Here is a 19,589-nt window from a genome sequence, read left to right as displayed (position 1 = left end):
CACTTCCCAGCTTTATTCTCCTCCTTGTCCCGCCTATACTTCCTGCCTGGCCACTGGCCAATCAGTGATTTATTTATTGACCAATCAGCAACACACTTGACATATAGACCATCCCACAGCACCCTCCCTTCCTCTGCTTCTGTTTCTCTCTTTCTCTCTTTCCTTCTCCTCAGGTTTATTAGGCTGTAACTGGCAGATGAGAATCACACATCTCATTTAAGGTGTCTGAGCTGAAGTTTTCACGTGCTCATCCATTGTGAAATGACCACCACAATTATAAGCTAATTAACATACCATCACTTCACACAGCTAGGTGTCCCAGTGCACACGACAGTCGATCTCACAGCAAGTTTCCGTCTTGTAATTTGCTCTTGTTGAGTTACTCACCACTGTGTGTATCAGACACAGAGCTTGTTCATTGGACAACTGAAGCTTTGCTCACTTGACTGGCATCTCACCCATCTCATATCCCCCACCCCCACCCCGCCCCTGCTCCCCACACCTGGAGACTGCATTCTGGCCCATGCTTTGTGAGTTCCACTATTTTACACGTCTTGTATAGTGAGTAAGGTCATGAGATGCTTTCTTTCTTTGCCTGGTTTATTTAATTTTGCATAATGTCTTTGTGTTACAAATGACAAAATTTTCTTCTTTTTAAAGGCCGAGTAATGTTCACCGCCTCCCTCATCCTCTCTCTTTCTCTCTCTCTCTCTCTCTCTCTCTCTCTCTCTCTCTCTCTCTCTCTCTCTCTCTGTTCCACCCAAATATCTTTTTCTTCCTGGTCCACTGTGGCTATGGGAAGCTGGAGAACACACCTTTCTCTGAGAATTCCTTGTAACCCACAACTCAGGTATGAGGTGTGATCCAAAATTTAGCAATGGGACCTTCACAGAGAAGGTTTTATTTCTCAACTAGTCAAAGAGGCCAAATGAGCTACCTGTCCAGATATTTCATGCATCAATTTGTTTTCATGATTCTCACTTTGGTAAATTTTTGAGGAACCCATATTCGAGGTGAACACTAAATAAAATAACTGAAAAGAAAAAAAAGGAAAGCCAGAATTTGAATTTCTGTTTAGTTTAATGAGTTTCTGGAGCTCTTTTCTCTAAGTTTTTCTTATTATTATTTTGTTAATTACAGATTATTGTCTCCCCCTCCCATTTTTTTTTCTTTAGAGACAAGATTTCATTCTGTAGCTTTGGGTGTCCTGGAACTCACTCTAGACCAGGCTGGCCTTGAACTCACAGAGGTCTGCCTCCTGAGTGCTGGGATTAAAGCCATACACCACTAGGTTGCTATAGTTCTTAAATAGCTTTTTGGTACAAACAACAGATTAGATTATCAGAGAGAATGAATCTTTTGGACCAATGAAAGTACTTAGAGGAAGGAAAGTGTAAACTGTAGTTTAGTTTCGTGTTAGCAATAAGTTATTATTTAGTTACTGAATTTCGATATTTGTTCAGTCCTAAACTACCTTTACTGGTGTATTATATAATTGTATTTGCAGTAATAATTTGTGAAGTTTAGAGTGGGTGTTCTTACTAACCCTCACTTCACAGACGAGTGCTCTGTGGCTAGCCTCATGGAGGCCTTTTGGACCAGAAGAGGGGAATCCTAAGGAACGCTTTCACAAGCTAGTGATCGTCTGTTTGTCAGATCTGGAGACTTTAAATGCAGAAAGCACAGCGCTCGTAGTTGTGGTGGAGCTGCATATGAGCTCCATTTAAAAAATACTTATTACTTGGTGAAAATGAGGACATGACCGCACCAAGGTGTGGCTGAGGAGAGTTGTTATTGTAGACATGAGGAAGAGCCCAGCCAGAGGCATCCGGAAGAGTCCAGAGCAGGGAGAGAAAGTAGTAGACTAGATGTGACCAGCAGACTGAACCCGGCCAAGAGAGAAAAAAGAGACACGGGAGAGTGAGAGAGGAAGAGAAGAGAGGGGAAGTGGACCAAGAAAGCGAGCCAAGGGAACGGCAGGGTTATGTAGGAAAGAGAAGCTGGGGGAAGTTTGAGAAGCCCTGGGCTGGAGAGGCTTAAGGCAGGGGCAGGGTGAGAAGTGCTCAGAGGATCTACTGAACAAGCCTGGAGGCCAAGCAGGCCCTTTGGTATGCTAATAGGCACCACAGTTAGTCAGAGTTTCTTTGAGACCTGACAATTATTTTATGTTTGTGATGGGTGTTTCGCCTGCTGGAAATTGACCTCAGATCTTCTGGAAGAGTACCAGAGCTCTCAGCTCCTGAACCATCTCCCTAGCCCCTGTTCTGTGACTGAGGATTCCCCCTTCTCTCCTCCCCCTCCCCCATCACCTTCTCCTTTCCTTCTCCCTTCCTCTTTATTATTGCCATCTTTCCTCACCCCATGCAAGATATCCTGAGCGTCATAATACCCTTTCAGTTCTGACATTTTCTGGAGGGTGGATGGTCAAGGCAATGGAATTCTATGGAGAGTGTCTTCAAGAAGCCTGTTGAACATGAGAATATGGAGATTAACTTCTCTCTCCTGCCCTCCTCTCCCTCTCCCTCTTTTTCTTCCTTTCCACCCTCTTCCCCTTTCCTCCCCCATCATCTCCACTTTGTGGAATTTGTTTAGCTGGAACTACTTCTGACTCATTTAATCAATATTTACAATGCTTTAATCTGCTTGCCTGGAAAATTTCCTTCCCCAAATGGCAACCTGGCCTCGGGGACTCTCACAGTAAAGGCCAGAAGGCACAACATCAGCTTTAGATGTACTGTTCTCAGTTTAGTACTGGTTGGCTCCTTAACTGCCCCAGTCAGCAGTGTAATTGGGGGCAAAATTTACACTGTTGTACACATGCTAGGTTTAAGGCATTGTGCAAGGTATTGGGAATGAGCAGACAAGGAGAAAAGGCAATAAAGCTCTTCTTAATGAGCTTGCTACCTAGTAAAAGGATTATAGGACCAAAAACTATGTGGCAGCTCATGGCAGCTTCTCTTATAGCCTGGCAGGCAGAGAGTGGGGCATTGCTGTTGTGCCCAGATCGTGACCCCCAGAGAGACCACCAAGGATGAGCATACCAGAATGCAAAAGCAAGGTTTATCTGTGTTACAAGTTGCGCGACAGGGAACTCATCTCAAGCATTCACTGGCCTCAGCACAGTGAGGCAGGGAGGAGTTACTCCTTCTTGGGGAAGTTAGTTTTTATAGGCAAAACCCATAAAATTTCTTAGAGGGGAGGGGGTTAGTACGGGTCCATCCTTGATTGGTCCAGTTTTTCCTGGGCCTGGACTTTGTCTTATTTTAGCTTATCTGTTTGCCCTGTCAGGAGTTTTACAACTCATCTCCGGGGTCTGGTCATGTTAGCTCTGGAGAGGGGCATCTCATGGTTAATCGGTTACTACCAGACATCCTGACTTTGTTCTTTTGAAAACACCTGACTTTACCCTCTCCAGGAAGGGGGAACTGACTCACTTTTAAGATATCTCCTCCCTCAGCTCTTTTGGGTTTCTGGGGGAACTGTGTCTGGGTCTTTCAATTGCTTGTGTCCAGGGGAGGTAGCAGTGTGTCTTGAGTCTCCCAGGTGTTGGGAAAGTGCTTGAATCGAGTTCTCTGAGATGCAATCTGGGAGCTGGTGAGGGTTTTAAGGAGTAATAAAATCATCTGTTTTCATACTTTATATTCTCAAATGTCTTACTTTACTTTTCTTTTGGAAATAATTTCAACTTTATAGAAACGTTGCAAGGACGATAGCACACAAGGTGCTCATGTCTACTTTACACACATCACTTGATAGTAACCCACAGTAGACTGCTGCCTCTTCCACATGGGCCTTTATGATTCTCTCTGTTTCTGTTTCTCTCTCCACACACACACATAAATGATGTTCTGAGTAATTTTAGACTAAGTTTCTTCCATCATAGTACTATACCCCTAAAGTATTTAGTGGGTACTGTTAGTTTTATGTAATGCTGTTTGCCCTGCGAGAGAAAGTCACGAGGCATGACAATACCCACTATAAGAGTTTATTAGGAGAAAGGAAGGACAGGAAAGGATAAGCTAGGCCTATTTGGGAGACATGTCCAGAAGAGGGGGGAGGGCATGCGGTACCCGCTTTTATGGACTCCCCCGAGCATGTGCATATGGGCCTATGTAGCCACACCACACATGTGCATAGATTACGTGATCACACTGCTCGAAAATTACATGACCACACAGCGCACAGATTACGTAGGCTGTATAGTCCCGGAAATGACTAAACATCTCGCTAGTGCATGCTAGGTCTTGGGGGCGTGGCTAAAATTCCTATCAGTTTATTTCTTGTTTTTGAGACAAGATCTTGTAGCTCAGGCTAGCATGAGACTTACTATGTAGCTGATCAGTGTGAATAAGAACATTCCTTTATGGAAGATGAGTTTAGTGCCACAGGACTGGAATCCTGACACTGGAGTGGCAGAGGAAGGACTGTCTGGACTACACAGTAAGACCCCATCTAAAAAAGTGTTTTTATAAAATCCCACTGCAATTAGTATTAACCCAATATGATAGAATCAAACAATTGTTATTCTAATTTTGTTAGTTGACCCAAAATGTCCTCTAGAGACTTGCCCCTCATGCACAGGAGGGTGTGAGATTGCATATGGCATTTGGTTGTCATATCTCTTTGACTTTCTTTAGTCTGGCACATTTAAACAGCCTTCTTTGTCTTCTAGGATGGGACATTGGCATTTGTGAGGAATACAGTGCCCCCTTTTGTAAAAAAGGTGTGTTCCTCATTTTAGGGTCCATTGAAGTTTCTCCAGGCTTAGAATGAGATGCATGTGTCAGGCTGGAAGACGAAAAGAACTGATGTCACTTTCTTAGAGTGTCATATTTGCAGGCACTTTGTGTCATCCATCTGCCTTCAAGGTAATGCTACTTTTGTTTACCTGGTCACAGTATGATCCAGTTTCTCCTTCTCCCCTTTCTCCCCTTTCTCTTCTTTCTTCTCCTTATCCTCTTTCTCCTCCTATTCATCTGCATTCTCCTTCTCTTACCTCTCGTGTCCTCTTCTTCATTTATCTTGAAACTAACAAGGTTCCCAATTGAGAAGTCACCCCCAAATCGATTGTGCAAATGTCCTGTTTCTCTTCAGAAATTTCTATCGGATTTAGTTAATTTACTCAAACCAGTCTTTATCATGACTGTGGAAAATGGTGGTGAATAACTGTGAATCCTTTGCACACTTACCAGCCATCTTCAGTTCTAAGTGAAAACCCTCCCCTCTTTTACAATTCCTCTTGGTTATTGACACGGACTCAAGGTATCTTATTTTCCCCAATATTACAGTTGGTGACTATGTCTAATTGTTTTGGTACATTTTTCACTTCTGAGCATAACAACATAATTTTCATTCCTGAGTCAGGCCTGGAATGAGCTGTTTGTGTGAGGATGACTGGTACTTGTGTGAATGGTGCTAGAGACCAATGTCTCAGCATTGAAGTGTACACATCGCCATTTGCCTGGCTCTGGAGAAAGAACTAGGAAACATGAATGCATTAAAAAATATAGATCCAGATGTGCACAATACACTCATGCATATTCATTTCTTAACACATTTGCATGCATATATACGAACGCTTATGATTTCTAGTTTTAGAGCATGTGTTTTCACACTGCTAGTCATAATCCCCCTATAGGCATGATGTTCATCCTCAGCCCCTCAACAGTTTGAACTTGGCTTCCAGAATCTCTGCTCATGCGCACAAGCCGGCAATATATCTGAAGCAGCTTTGAAACTGCTTCTCTCCATCCTTTTTTTTTTTTTTTTTTTTTTTTTTTTTTTTGGTTTTTTCGAGACAGGGTTTCTCTGTGTAGCTTTGCGCCTTTCCTGGAACTCACTTGGTAGCCCAGGCTGGCCTCGAACTCACAGAGATCCACCTGGCTCTGCCTCCCGAGTGCTGGGATTAAAGGCGTGCGCCACCACCGCCCGGCTTGCTTCTCTCCATCCTAAACAAACCCAATGTACTAAAGGGCTCAGGATTTGTCACTGCCCCCTTCCTCCTCCCTAGATGCTGCCCACCTCTGAAGATACCGAATAGACACTGCATTACAAGTGACGTGGATTGGGTCTCTCTTCCCTTTCTCCTCCTGTGTGGCTACATTCTTCATTTGAACAGCACGGGCCTCATTTGTTTGCCTTTAGTTTCAGCTTTTCCCCTTTCCCATCCTTTTTGACTTAATTTGATTCATACATATGCGAGCATTAACATCTCTCTGAAGCAAACATGACAGGAAAGGGCTGGGAGATGGCTCAGTGCTAAGAGCTCTTGTGCATGTGTAAGGACCTGAGTTCAAATCCTCAGTACCCAGATAAAAGGCAGGGCATGGCCACTCACACCTGGAACCCTAGCACTGTGAGTGCAGAGACAGGAGGCTTGCTGGGGCTTGCTGGCCCCCAGCTCAGAACCTAAGAAGAGGGTGATAGAAGAGGGCACCCAGTGTCCTCCCTGACCCCTGCATGCACGGATGGTGCACATCTGCACAGACACCTGCATATACATTCTACCTACCCCCCCATACACACAGAATTGTTTTAAATCACAGCGAAAATTATCCTTACAGAAACGTTATTCTCTTTTATTATACTTACAAAATGTACATCCTTCCTTGCCTGTTTCTTGTGCTGCTAATCACTGCCTTCTACTTTTTTGTGTGTGTCTGTGTCTGAATTTCTTCTGTCAGGCAGAACAAGACGGCAAAATCATACTTCCTTCCTGTCCCCATCTCCCCTCTGTTTTACAGAGAAGGTCTATGCTGTACGTGTATAAGGATGCATATTTGTTTGTTTTTCCCCTAAGATAACACATATCAGAAACCCTACATACCAGTTCATAAACACCATCCTTATTCTTTTTCGTAGTCCCATAATAGTCAATTGTATGTATGTCCCACGGCTTCTATCAGTCTCTTATATTTAACCATGCAACTTGTTTTTTGGTGTTTACATTTATGGATAATTCTGCAGTGAACATCTCCTGCACAGATATTTCCATGTGGCTGAAGAGATGGCTTTAGACACATTTCTTTATGTAGAATGCTGGGTAAATGGCTCCAGTGCATGTATAGTTTCATTGTGTATTGGACAACACGTCTGTCTAAAGGGTAGGCTGTTTGCACCAGGAGTGCCTTACCCCAGTGGTACAGATGTCTCTAATTCACAGCAGACTGTGCTGTTATGTACAGGCTGCCTGTTGTCACTTTCAGTCTGCTTTCTTGTGGACTCCCAGGAAGGGATCATGAGCACACGGGGAAATTGTCCAGTGAGATTTTGCATAGGGAAGGGTGTTTATTGACAGCATTGATTTCTGAAGGCCACTTAGGTGGATGCAGTATTGTTGATTTACATGTTCTTTCTTTAAGCTTTTTGAAAATGGTAGTTTTCACACACACACACACACACACACACACACACACACACACACACACATTTCTTTGAGACAGGGTCTCACTGTGTTACCATGGCCAGCCTGGAACTTGCTAAAGTAGAGCAGGCTGGCCTCAAACTCAAAAGAGATCTGTCTCCTGCGTGCAGGATTATGGGTGCGCACTCCCAGGCCTGGGTGTGTTCTTGCGTCTTATGTCAGTCTTTGCTGGATGTACTCTTCAAGCACCAAGTATTTTCATTTCTTGTTTCTCTTGGGTCACCTTTGTTTAGTTTTACTTTTGAATGGTAATCTTTCTAGATACAACACTCTTACTTGACAGTTTATTTTAGCACTTTGGATATTCCATCCCAGTGACTCTGGTAAGAAGTCAGCTGTTCATTTTATTGAGTTCCTATGTAAGGGCAAGTTATTTTTTCTTTATCCTTTTAAACTTTTCTGTTTGTGTTTTTATTGCAGGGCTTGTGTGTTGAGGGTTGGTTCTCCTTGTTTTCTATTATCTGGAGTGTTTTACTTGCTTATCATTTATTTTATGGTTTTATTTAACTTATTGCACTTTTATTCTTCAGGTTGTATCTTGGTCAGTGTTCTATTGCTGTGGAGAGACATTGCCCATGGCAACACTTATAAAGGAAAGCATTTGACTGTTGGCTGGCTTATAGTTTCAGAGGTTTAGTACATGGTCATCATGGCTGGGACCATGGTGGCGTGCAGACAGACATGGTGCTGAAGAGGTAGCAGCTGAGAGTGCTATATCCGATCCAGACCCTCAGGCAACAGGAAGAGAGAGCCACCAGGCCTGGCTTGAGCTTTTGAAACCCCAAAGCCCACCCCCAGTGACACTCTTCCTCCAACAAGGCCACACCTCCTAGTCCCTTCAAACAGTGCCACTCCCTGATGACCAAGCATTCAAATTTGTGAGTCTATGGTGGCCATTGTTATTCAAACCACCACAGATTGCTTTTTTCTTTTCTTAAATTTTCACTTGAATCTCATCTCAGGTAGCCTGTGACTGTCTTATATATTTCTGACATATTTTGTCTCGTTTCCTCCTTCCCCAATTTCGGTTCAGAGTCTTTGTGACTCTGGAGCTTTTCCGTATTTGTAAACGTTCATGGGACTTGATTCAGTTTGGAGTGTTGAATCACAGCTTCTGCAGCTTTGTGGCTGATCTTGGCATCAGGATTTCAGGAGCCGTTTTTATTCCCATTTATTTTGTGGTCAGTGCTCCTGCTTCAATGGCTCTCTGTCCTGACAGCCCTGTGCTCTCCCAGGGTGGTGCTTTATGGATGAGTGGGTGTGTCAGGAAGGCAATGGTTGGTGTAGTTTGATTCTCTTTTGTGTGTTTTATTTAACTTAGTAGAGGCTTTACATTTTCATTTTATTTTTTTCTTCTCCATCACTCCCATGCTTCCAAAAGTTACATCTCCGATTGCACAACAGTTCTCTGCCCCCCCCCCCCCCCCCGTCCCCTCCCTCACGGCCCAGCAACGCTCTCTAGAGATGGCAGTGCCTGTACACCCTCCACTGCTTTCCTTCGCCTAGTACTAGAAATCGCCAAGTTCTGACCGGAGGCCAGCTTCTTTCTGGTGCTTCCTCTCTCTCGGCATGATTCTCACTGTACCATATCTAAGTTCTGGGCACTCCTTTGATATTTTCCTGGGACTCTTCAGGGCCCCTTCCTTCTTCATACACAGGCTTTCTTTCAGTGGTGTGTGGGTATCAGGAGCTCAGCTGGAACTCCATTAATTTCTTCACTTACAGCTAATTTTAGTGTCATGATATTTTCAATCATAATACTGTTGGGAGCGTAGATTACATGTGGTTTTATTTGCTTGGTTTTGCGATGTTTTTCTCCCTCCCCCCCCCCCCCATAGGATTTAAGATGGAAAATTTTAAATCAATCAGTTACCGTTAGTGAGTTCTCCAGGTTTTATCACATTGAAATCAAGATGCCCCTCATTATCTATGTAATAAAAAGCACTGGGCCATAGTCCAAGAGGTATGTTCTTTCTTATGAATTAAGAACTTAAGCTAGTTGGTAAGGTGTAGCATGTCTGTAAAGAATTGTTCTTTCTGCCCTGGGGATGTGTTGGAGGTGGCAAGTGTGGGAAGAACAGTAGTCAAGCTTCCATAGCAGGCTGAAGAAGACAAGAGAGCAGAGACAGTGGACAGTGGGTGCTGTGGGATGTTCTGTATGGCAAATGTGTTGCTCTGATTGGTCAATAAATAAATCACTGATTGGCCAGTGGCCAGGCAGGAAGTGTAGGCGGGACAAGGAGGAGAATAAAAGCTGGGAAGTGGAAGGCTGAGTCAGAGAGACACTGCCAGCCACCACGATGACAAACAGCATGTGAAGATGCCGGTAAGCCATGAGCCACGTGGCAAGGTATAGATTTATAGAAATGGGTTAATTTAAGCTATAAGAACAGTTAGCAAGAAGCCTGCCACGGCCATACAGTTTGTAAGCAATATAAGTCTCTGTGTTTACTTGGTTGGGTCTGAGTGGCTGTGGGACTGGCAGGTGAGAGAGATTTGTCCTGACTGTGGGCCAGGCAGGAAAACTCTAGCTACAAGTGGGTGCTTTGCAGAGGACTCTGAAGTCCTGGTCGGTAGAGGAATTATGTCGTGGAAAAGCCTGAATTCCTGAATCAGCATGTGATGGAAAGCTGCCTGCCAAACAAGAATATTATCATTCAGTTGTCCTATGGGCAAGAAACATTGTCACCAGTGAAATTTGGTGTTTGTCACACAGCTAACTATCTTAACATACTCGGAAATTTTAAACACCCCGCATAATATCCCCAGTTAAATTAATGATGGAGTCATGACTAGTGTTCAGACTATCCCTCTCTGTGAAGTATATTGGGAAGTCTCCATTACATAGGGTGGGGTGGGATCTGGTTGTAGAAGATGATGCATTTTATAGGGAACTCTATAGGTAAGACAGTTGTATGAAATGCTCATTTAAAAACTCATGACTTCCTCCCTCCTTCCCTCCCTTTCTTCTTCTTCTTCTTCTTTTTTTTTTTTTTTTTTTTTTTTTTTTTTTGTGTGTGTGTGTGTGTGTGTGTGTGTGTGTGGCTAGAGAGATGACTCAGTGGTTAAGTGAACTTGTTGCTCTTACAGAGGACCAGAGTTTGACTCACAGCACCCGCAACAGGTGGCTACAACCACTTGTAACTCTAGTTCCAAGGGAATTGCCCTCTTCTGGCCACCATAGGTACCTGCACAGATATGCACAGATAAATTATTTAAAATAAAACCATTTTTTTAAAAAATTTTAAATAAGTAAAATTAAGAAATTCATCATGAATTTTTAAAAAAATCTGCATTTTTATGAAAAAGTAATATTTTTTAACCAGGAAATCATGATTTTGTGGTTGAAAACTTACATGTATATGTAACAGCAAGACATCAACAATGCGCAGAACATGTGACAGCAGGTGGCCCTCTCTGCCGCTCTCATATGGGAACCCGCAGATTGTCTAGGAGATGTCTAAACATCACTTCCTGTCCTTGTGTTTGTAACACCAGCACTTAGGAGGCTGAGACAAGTGCATTGCTGTGAGTTCAAATGCAGCCTGGGCTATATAGTGAGTTTCAGGATAACCTGGGCTACAGAGTAAGATCCTGTCAAAGAAAGAAGAAAGAAAGAGAGAAAAGAAAGAAAGAAAGAAAGAAAGAAAGAAAGAAAGAAAGAAAGAAAGAAAGAAAGAGAGAAAGAAAGAAAGAAGGAAGGAAGGAAAAAAAGAAAGAGGAGAGAAATAAGATTAGTATTTTAGTTAGTACTCTTTCTAATATTTTCGCTTAAAATAATTATCCACCATCAGATAAAATCATGCTAACACTTCTACAAATTGGCTTGTCACTTTTAAAACAGAAAATGTTGAGAATTGACTTAAGATGGTGGTTGCTTCGGGCACCTGGGGGACCCCAGAGCAACTCCAAGGAGCCTGAGAGACCCATAGAGGTTCTGAGGGGACATGAAGTGAAGGAGGAGTCTGCAGAGCCTGCAGTATCTCTGGAGCAGCTAAAAAAGGCAGACCATATGGGAAGATGCTTTTAAAAAGTGGACGCATGAAACTGGAAGGAAAGACAGAGCAAAGACCGTGGCATTACTGAATAGGGCTGGTCCTCAGCATGGAGCCACCGCTGCTTGCCCTAGTAGGAAGAAGGAGAACACTGCCTGCAGGCTGCAAGCATGCGGGCCATGTGCTGTGAGCCATGGGGCAGCCTGCAGCAAGGGCAGGGAGGTGTGTGGGCCCCTCTGCGGTCCTTGCTGCTGCTCGACTTGCTGGGAGGAGGGGAGAGCAGGGCTGTGACACTGCCCACAGGCTACAAGCACAAGGTTGTGCCCAGTGAGCCTTGCACAGCTGGCATCGAGGTGTGCAGTGGCCTGGAGCTTGCTCGTATCCTGCCCCTGGATGCCCTTCCTAGCCACAAGATCATCCTGACTCTGGGCAACAGCAGATATCCAAGGGAGTCTCGGTGATGGTCCAGTAGTTACGGTGCTTCAGAAACCAGAGACCTTGAACCAGACCAGTGACTTGCTGCAATGAGTATTTGCATGTAAAGCTGTTTGGGGGGAGAAATACCGTGTGACACACTGACGTTTGCAATGCCACTTTGCCGAGCAAATATGTAATGGAGAGGTGGGAAAGATGAAAGAGCAGAGTGGCGTGGGCTTGGTGGAGAGGGGAGAAACTAGAGACTCTACGGTGGTGACAGGTGTGCGAGAAGGCTGCAGAGCAGGAGGGAGCATGTTGCTGCCAAGGAGGGCTGGCAGGGTGGGGTGCCGCAGCCTGGAGCTTGCACAGGCTCTGCCTCTGCCCAGCCGCACACACAATCACCCTGGCTCTGAGCAAGGACAGGATGTCTGAGATGGAGAACCGTTCCTTTTCTGGACTGGGCCTCCTAGAAAGGCCTCTATGGTCTGTGCTGCCCCTGGAGGCCGTGGCCCGGGAGGTGTCTGTGGCATCTGTTGCTGGTCCACGATGCTGCTGGAAGCTATGTTGGTGTCCATGGTCTGTTTTACCTCCAGAGGTCAAATGGATGTCTGTGGCCTGGGTTGCTGCCTGAGGCCATGTTGATATCTGTGGTCCATGCTGCTTGTCTAAGACCATGCTGATGTCCATGGACCATGCTGCCACCTGAGGCTATGTTGATGTCCGTGGTCCATGCTCCTGCTGGAGGTCAGGTGGACATCCTTGGTCTGTGCTACTGCTGGAGGTCATGCTGATGACTGTGGTCCATGCTGCTACTGTGGGCCATTTTAGTGTTCCATGGCCTGTGCTGCCACTGAGGGCCATGATGGTGTCCATGGTCCATGCTGCGGCTGAGGACTGTGTTGATGTTTGTGATCTGTGCTGCTACTGGAGACCATGTTGAAATCAGTGGACTGTGCTGGCACCAGAAGCCGTGTGGAAGTCCATGCTGCTGCTGACTATAAAGGGCAAGGAAGCTTCTTTTGCAGTGGTGTTGATAACTGCAGACTCACAGTTGAGAATGAGAGACATAGAAGGCCTCTGCGACAATCTCTTACCTACACACACACACACACACACACACACACACACACACACACACAAACAATCTAGACAGGAAGCCATTGAGAAGAACTCTTAAAAATTGTGATAGGGAGCCGGGTGGTGGTGGTGGAGGCGGCGGCGCGTGCCTTTAATCCCAGCATTTGGGAGGCAGAGGCAGGCAGATCTTTGTGAGTTTGAGGCCAGCCTAGACTACAGAGTGAGTTCCAGGAAAGGTGCAAAGCTACACAGAGAAACTCTGTCTCAAAAAAAACCCCAAAAACCCCAAACCAAAAAACAAAAAACAATTGTGATAGGGATGCTGAAATGTAGCTTTTCATAGCTGATGGCTTCTTGCAGGGGTGCCGTGGGGAAGGATTCAGTTTTCTTTTTTGTTTGTTTGTGTGGGAGCCCGTTTTCAGGTTCCTGGTGGCTTTACCCAGCAGGTCCGCATAGAGGATGATTAGGACCAGGGACCTGAGTGCAGGTGTCTGAGATGGTCTGCACTTGGCTGTGCTGGGGGAGGAGGTCTTTTGCTCCACCCCTTGGCGTCTCTATAAAAACCCTGGGGCAGAGACAGTCAGGGCCCCTTGGAAAAGGTTCCAGGCCCTCTCGAGGCTATCCTTTATTTTCTATCTGTTTATCTCCGCAAGATTCTCCGCAATAAATCCTTCTATCTAATATTTCCTGCTGCTCGCACTCAAGAAAACTCTGAGGAGCTGTGGGGTTGGTGGGTAAATGCCCTACATGTTTGTTTTTGTTTTTTTGAGACAGGGTTTCTCTGTGTAGCTTTGCTCTGTGTAGCTTTGTGCCTTTCCTGGATCTCGCTCTGTAGCCCAGGCTGGCCTCAAACTCACAAAGATCCTCCTGGCTTTGCCTCCCGAGTGCTGGGATTAAAGGCGTGTGCCACCACTGCCTGGCGGATTCAATTTTCTTTAAGGAGTTGGTCACTGGGAGTTTTGACCATGCTCCAGTGAGTAAACAGCAGGCAACACAAATTGGACTTGGTATATGTATATGTATATATATATATATGTATATGTATATATATATATATTTTTTTCTCTTCTTCTTCATGTTGAAAAAAAAAGAAAGAAAATGCTCTCTCTTTGTATCCTCATTTCATTTCTGCAACCTGGATCTCCGTTGTGTGCAGTTCCTCTCTGACCTCAGGAAACAAGCTGGACATTATTTTCTGACTAACTGGCAAAACCTCCCAGTGAGCTTGCCGTGGTACATTTGGTGACTTGGCAAGGTCTCCACAGCACAGGGGAGGGGTGAGGACACAGGTACTACGGGAAGCAAACACTGCCCTGGGGCATTTTGTTGGGAAGGAATCCTTTTTTCCTATCAGGCATGGAGACAGGCTGGTGGCTTCTCCTGGACTCCTCATTCCTCTGCGGGCTGAAAGCTCTTTTTGAGTATAACCCCTTGCTTTGTGGTGCGAGGTAAACCTCTCCACTGTGTTCAGAGGGTTGTGTGTGTTAGCAATTATGCATGGCTCCATGAAGGTTTGGGGAAATAGCTGTAGAGAATGCTGCCCGGGTGCAATCAGGCCTGGGATTAGGAATGAAAACATGGGGTTGAAATGGAGTTAGGGGACAAGCTAAGTCAGAGATGATAAGGAAGGTTTAGATTCCAAAGCCCAAGAGAAGTCATAATAAAGTTGGGATAGCGTAATACAGTAAGCGGTATTAGCTGGGTGTATGGTGCACGATCATAAGCATTAAAAAAAAAAAAAGAACAACAACCAACCAAATAAATATATCTCCAATCCCTCCTTAGTTCTAAGGTTCCTAGCTGCTAACAACCTTGACAATAGAATAGAATCCTTGTTGTAACGTTTGTTCTTTGGTCCCAGTTTCTGACACAGAGCTCCTAAGACTTAAGGATTTGTCCAGTGATAGGGATGTCCAACACACAGTCCCTAAATCCTGGAATTTTCTGGTTGACAGGAGCAAAAATTCGCCGACTTTAATGAACAGATTCTTGGTGCATGTCTCTGGAACCCTAGGATCTGTCTGGTTGTCAGGGAAACCAGCTGTGTGATTAAAAAGCTGGAAGTTTCAGCTTCATCTTCCAACCTAGAGAAGGGTGAGGGGTAAAGACTGAACTGACTACCAGTGATAGGCACTATAATCCATCACGGCTCTATAACTTAAACCTGTATAAGGCCCCAGAAGATCATGTCTTGACAATATGATGATGGATGGACAGATTCCTAAAGAGTGATGACCAGAGACAGTATCGGAGTACGTGATCTCTTCCCAAATGCCTTACCTGATGACATTTGGGTATTCATTCATATCATTTGTTATATATCCTTGACAGTAACTGGGAAGTCTCAGGAGGGGACATGGGAACCCCCTATATATACTCAGCTGACAGAAACATAGATAGATGACAAAAATCATTGCTCATGAGTGACACCTGAGTTGGAGGCAGTCTTATCAGACTAGGTCCACAGCTTTAGGGTCTGAATCCATCTCTGGGCATGATATTAAATGATAGGACCCATGATTGATTGGTGTACAGGGATAAAGCCACGTACATCTTGGTGACTGGATGCAAAACACCCTTGTGTCTAGTGATAGATACTATGAACGAAGAAAGGGAGGACATGTTTTAAATCTAAGATGTGAAGGCCAAAGTGTGAATCAAGACGACTGGGTGATGCAAGTTCTCAGATGGAAGACATCGGTATAAACAGAATAGGGTCAGGACTTGAGCCATGGCTGAAGACCAAGGTCATTGTCATGTGTGTGTGTGTGTGTGTGTGTGTGTGTGTGTGTGTGTGTGTGTATGTGTGTGTGTGTATTCTCCAATGGGGACGTTTTTCTGGATTCCATGGACACATGGCAGAAAGCACTTTCTCTGCTGCAAACGGAACCCAGATTTGCTCTGACATTTTCGCTCTTTCTCTGGGCAGTGTGATGAGCCTAGACAGCGGAAAAGCCAAGCTGGAATTGTGGACGTGCGCATCCAGCTGGTAGCTGAATCGAAAGTCAAACAGTGATCAAAGGGATGCTTTCTGCAGTAGTTGAAGCTCTAGGAAACTGGCAGAAGCAGCAGCCCGTGCCAGACAGACTACAAAGAGCTAAGTCAGGTAGCGGGAGAGATTCTGAAGCCCTGATGTTGCTTTGCTGGGGGCTAGGGACAGAAATGTAATCAAAAGATCACGGTCTTAATCTGCTTAACTTCCTTTCTTAGGGCTACAGCAAAGGAAGTTTTCTTCTGTTTGATTTAACTGAAGGGGACCCCCTACCCCACTTCATGAGCTTCTCCAAATTCTTTGCGTTAAAGTTCATTAAGCCCGATTCTTGGTAGAGTGCTGCAGAGCTTGTACACAGGCGAACTTCAAAGATTTGTAGTGACAGATTGGACTTCTGGGCTAAAACGGGGTGGAGCCCAAGGGGAGAGAAGAAGGGCCTTCAAAAGGGAATTTCTAAGTGAAAAACAGAGATAATAGGAAGAAGGTACTGGAGGCACAAGGATTAAACACAAGCCCAGAACGTTAGCAATTTTGCTCTCTTTATTTAATTATTTTTTAAAAATCTGATCCCCTTCCTCTTCCTTGGTTTTGAAAACTATTTACAACTAAAAAGTTTACTTAAAAAGCTGGGTGGCTGTGAAAAAAATTGTTATTCATATGGGGCCCTGATTTTATTCTGTGGCATTGCCGTTATTAAAAATGTAAAAAGAAGGCATGAGATCAGCAAGAACAACTTTTGAAAAGACACATCATGTCTGTCTGAGGCAGGCTAGAAAGGAGAAAGGTCAGGGGACACAAGAATGGAAAGGGAGCCCCCACTCTGGAATCCGGCTAAAGCCTGAAGGATCCTGTCACAATCAACGCGCTCTGTGAAGGTCGTCAGCACATAGACAGTCTTCTTTTTAAACGTCATGTCGCACAGCAATGAGTCATGCATAAGGTCTAAGCCCGAGTAACCCCAAGCATGGCTTTTCTCCTGTTCAGATGCAAGCCTGTGATTTCCGAGGCTCTCACAGATAGGCTGTAACCGTGTTGGCAGAAAATGGCAGGCTAACTCCCTGTGCAACCCTTGCGACCCTGGGTGGTGCATTCTCGGGTTGTAACGCTATCCATGGACATCAGAAACCATCCTAGGCTCATCATTTGCCAGAAGAGACAGTTCCATCTAAAAGCTTTGAGCTGGAACTTCAGAGGCCCCCAGAATCATTCATGTGGCTACCGTGATGACGTGAATATGACTCTCTCTTGATGAGCGTTATGGCTGCACTAGGATATTGGCAGTTATGTTGTTAATCTGACAAAAATCTAGAATCACCTAGGAGAAAAACCTCTGAGCAAGATGTATCGCTAGCATATTCTGATTACCATGGTTGATGTGGAACGGTTGGCCCACTGTGGGTGGAGCCATTCCCTAACCGGGTCCTGGACTGTGTAAATGGTGAGGAGGACCCGAGCAGTGACCTTGGGTTCATTACTGTCTTCTGACTGTAGGTCCAATGTGACCATCTGCTTCAATCTCCTACCACCTTTCCTTCCCTGCCATGTCGGACTTTGCCTTGGATTATGATGAACCATTTCTTTCTTCAGTTGCTTTTTTAAAGAGTATCTCCTGTGTAATCCTTTTCCTAAGCACCCTTCTCCCTTAATGTCTCTACTTAAAACTGTATCAAAACTCCCTCTTTCCCTTTTGTCTCTGGTGTGTGTGTGTGTGTGTGTGTGTGTGTGTGTGTGTGTGTGCACATTTGTGTGTGATCCTAGCACATGTGTGTGTGCAGACATGCACGCATGAGTGTGAGCAGCTGTGGAGGCCTGAGGTTCCTGTCAGGAGTCTTCTTCAGTTGTGTTTCCACTTTACTCACTGAGGCCGGGTCTTTCAGGTGAATGCAGAGCTAGCCGATATGAGTCGTCTCCTAGCAAGCTTGCTCTGGGGATCCCCTGTCTTTGCTTTCAGGGGCAGGCTGGAATCATAGGGGAGCAGCCTCTCCCACTTGGCATTTACATGAATTTGGGGGTCCAAACTCTGGTTCTCATGCTTATGCCACAAGCACTTTAACTCTGGGGCCATTTCTCCAGATCCTTAAAACACCTTCCTAAGGGACTCTGTGACAACTTTCTGGAAATTCTTGCTCAGGTCTCAGAACACAGCTGGATCTACAGGATCCCAGCTCCTGCTATGCTGTTCGGGTTTGGTACTTTCTTTTGCTCAGAAAATACTAAGAGAAGAACAATACTTAGGGTGCTTTTTAAATGTGTTAGTTGATTTTTTTTGTTGTTGTTGCCTGACAAAATGCCACACAAAGCACCTTAAATAAGGCCATGGATTTAGGCTCAGTTTGTGGGTACAGCCCCTCATGTCGGGAAGTCACGGCAGCAGGGATGTGATCACACTGAGCCTCGAATACAGATGCTCAGTTTCATTTCTCCTTATTATTATTCACCCTGAGTTCCCAGCCCGTGTGGTGATGATGTCTCTCACACTCAGGGTGGCTCTTCCCACCTCAGGCAAACCTCTCTAGAAGCACCCATAGAGGTGTCTCCTGGGTGATTCTCATGTAGAATGCAGTTTCTTTTTGATCCAATGTGAGTCAGCTGCAAACTTTTCTAAACATTTGTGAAATGAGTCAGTGTGTCACGGATGTTGAAAGCAGTGGTCGAATGACCTAGCTGGCCATCAAGACTGATCATCACAAATGTGCACAGAAGAATCTGGCTGTTGTTGGAGCTTCTGGTCCATAGTTCACCGTGCTCATGTAGAAACTCACTTGTCTGCACTCGACCGTACAGAGTTCAGTTCCACTTTGCTCATCTCAAGTGGAGCACATTGGCAGAGTGCAAATCTCATACTACCAGCTTCTATTTTCTACCCCTTTCTATGAGCTTCACCCCAGATATTACCAACTTCGGATGGGAAATGAGCACCTTATCAAGCCTCTTATTTGAAGATGAAGATGTACTGAACTGAATTTTACTCGTGCAGAATGCTGTTTCTTTTTAATTCATTATAACGAGGCTGCAAAAACTCTTTGCATTTGTGAATTGAATTCTCTTCTGTCACAAATATTGAAGCAGTGGTAGAGCAATTATCTCTTCTTCAGAGGGAAATTTAAATTGAAATGGAGCTACAGGAAGGGGAAGAACATGTTCCATTGAAACCAACTATGCCACATTCATTTTTATTGATGATCCTTTTCAATAAATACAAGAAGTGGGCTGTAGTATAATTCCCTCTGCTCTGATGGTTGACTATTATTTAATCAGGTTTACTAAGGATGATGCCAGGGCTGAGAATATAAGGAAGGAAAATTATTATTTCTAAAATAAGTAAGTAGATAAATATGTTAAAAGATTCGTGGGTAGGTGGATGAATGAATGAACGAAAGAACGAATGAATGAATGGAAACATAGTGGGGATGACTTCTTCGGATAATTCTCAGTGACCAAGCCAGGATGTTGTGACTGAGGAGCTAAGCTTCTAAGAAAATAGCTCATTGTACTTGAAGAGTAAGTGGATTCTTTCTTAAGCATCAACAAGGCAACATAGTGTATCTTCTGAACACTGTGTTATTTATGTTTCCATCTCATCTGGCGTGTTCCACTCCAGTCACAGTCAAGATACCAGAAATCAAGTTCTTGTATGCCATATTATTTGCATGGCCACTGCTAACTCATCCCGTTTTCTCACTCA

This window comes from Peromyscus eremicus, chromosome 19, assembly GCF_949786415.1.
Source record: "Peromyscus eremicus chromosome 19, PerEre_H2_v1, whole genome shotgun sequence".
Classification (NCBI taxonomy): Eukaryota; Metazoa; Chordata; class Mammalia; order Rodentia; family Cricetidae; genus Peromyscus; species Peromyscus eremicus.
Note: the sequence above shows the minus strand (reverse complement) of the source record.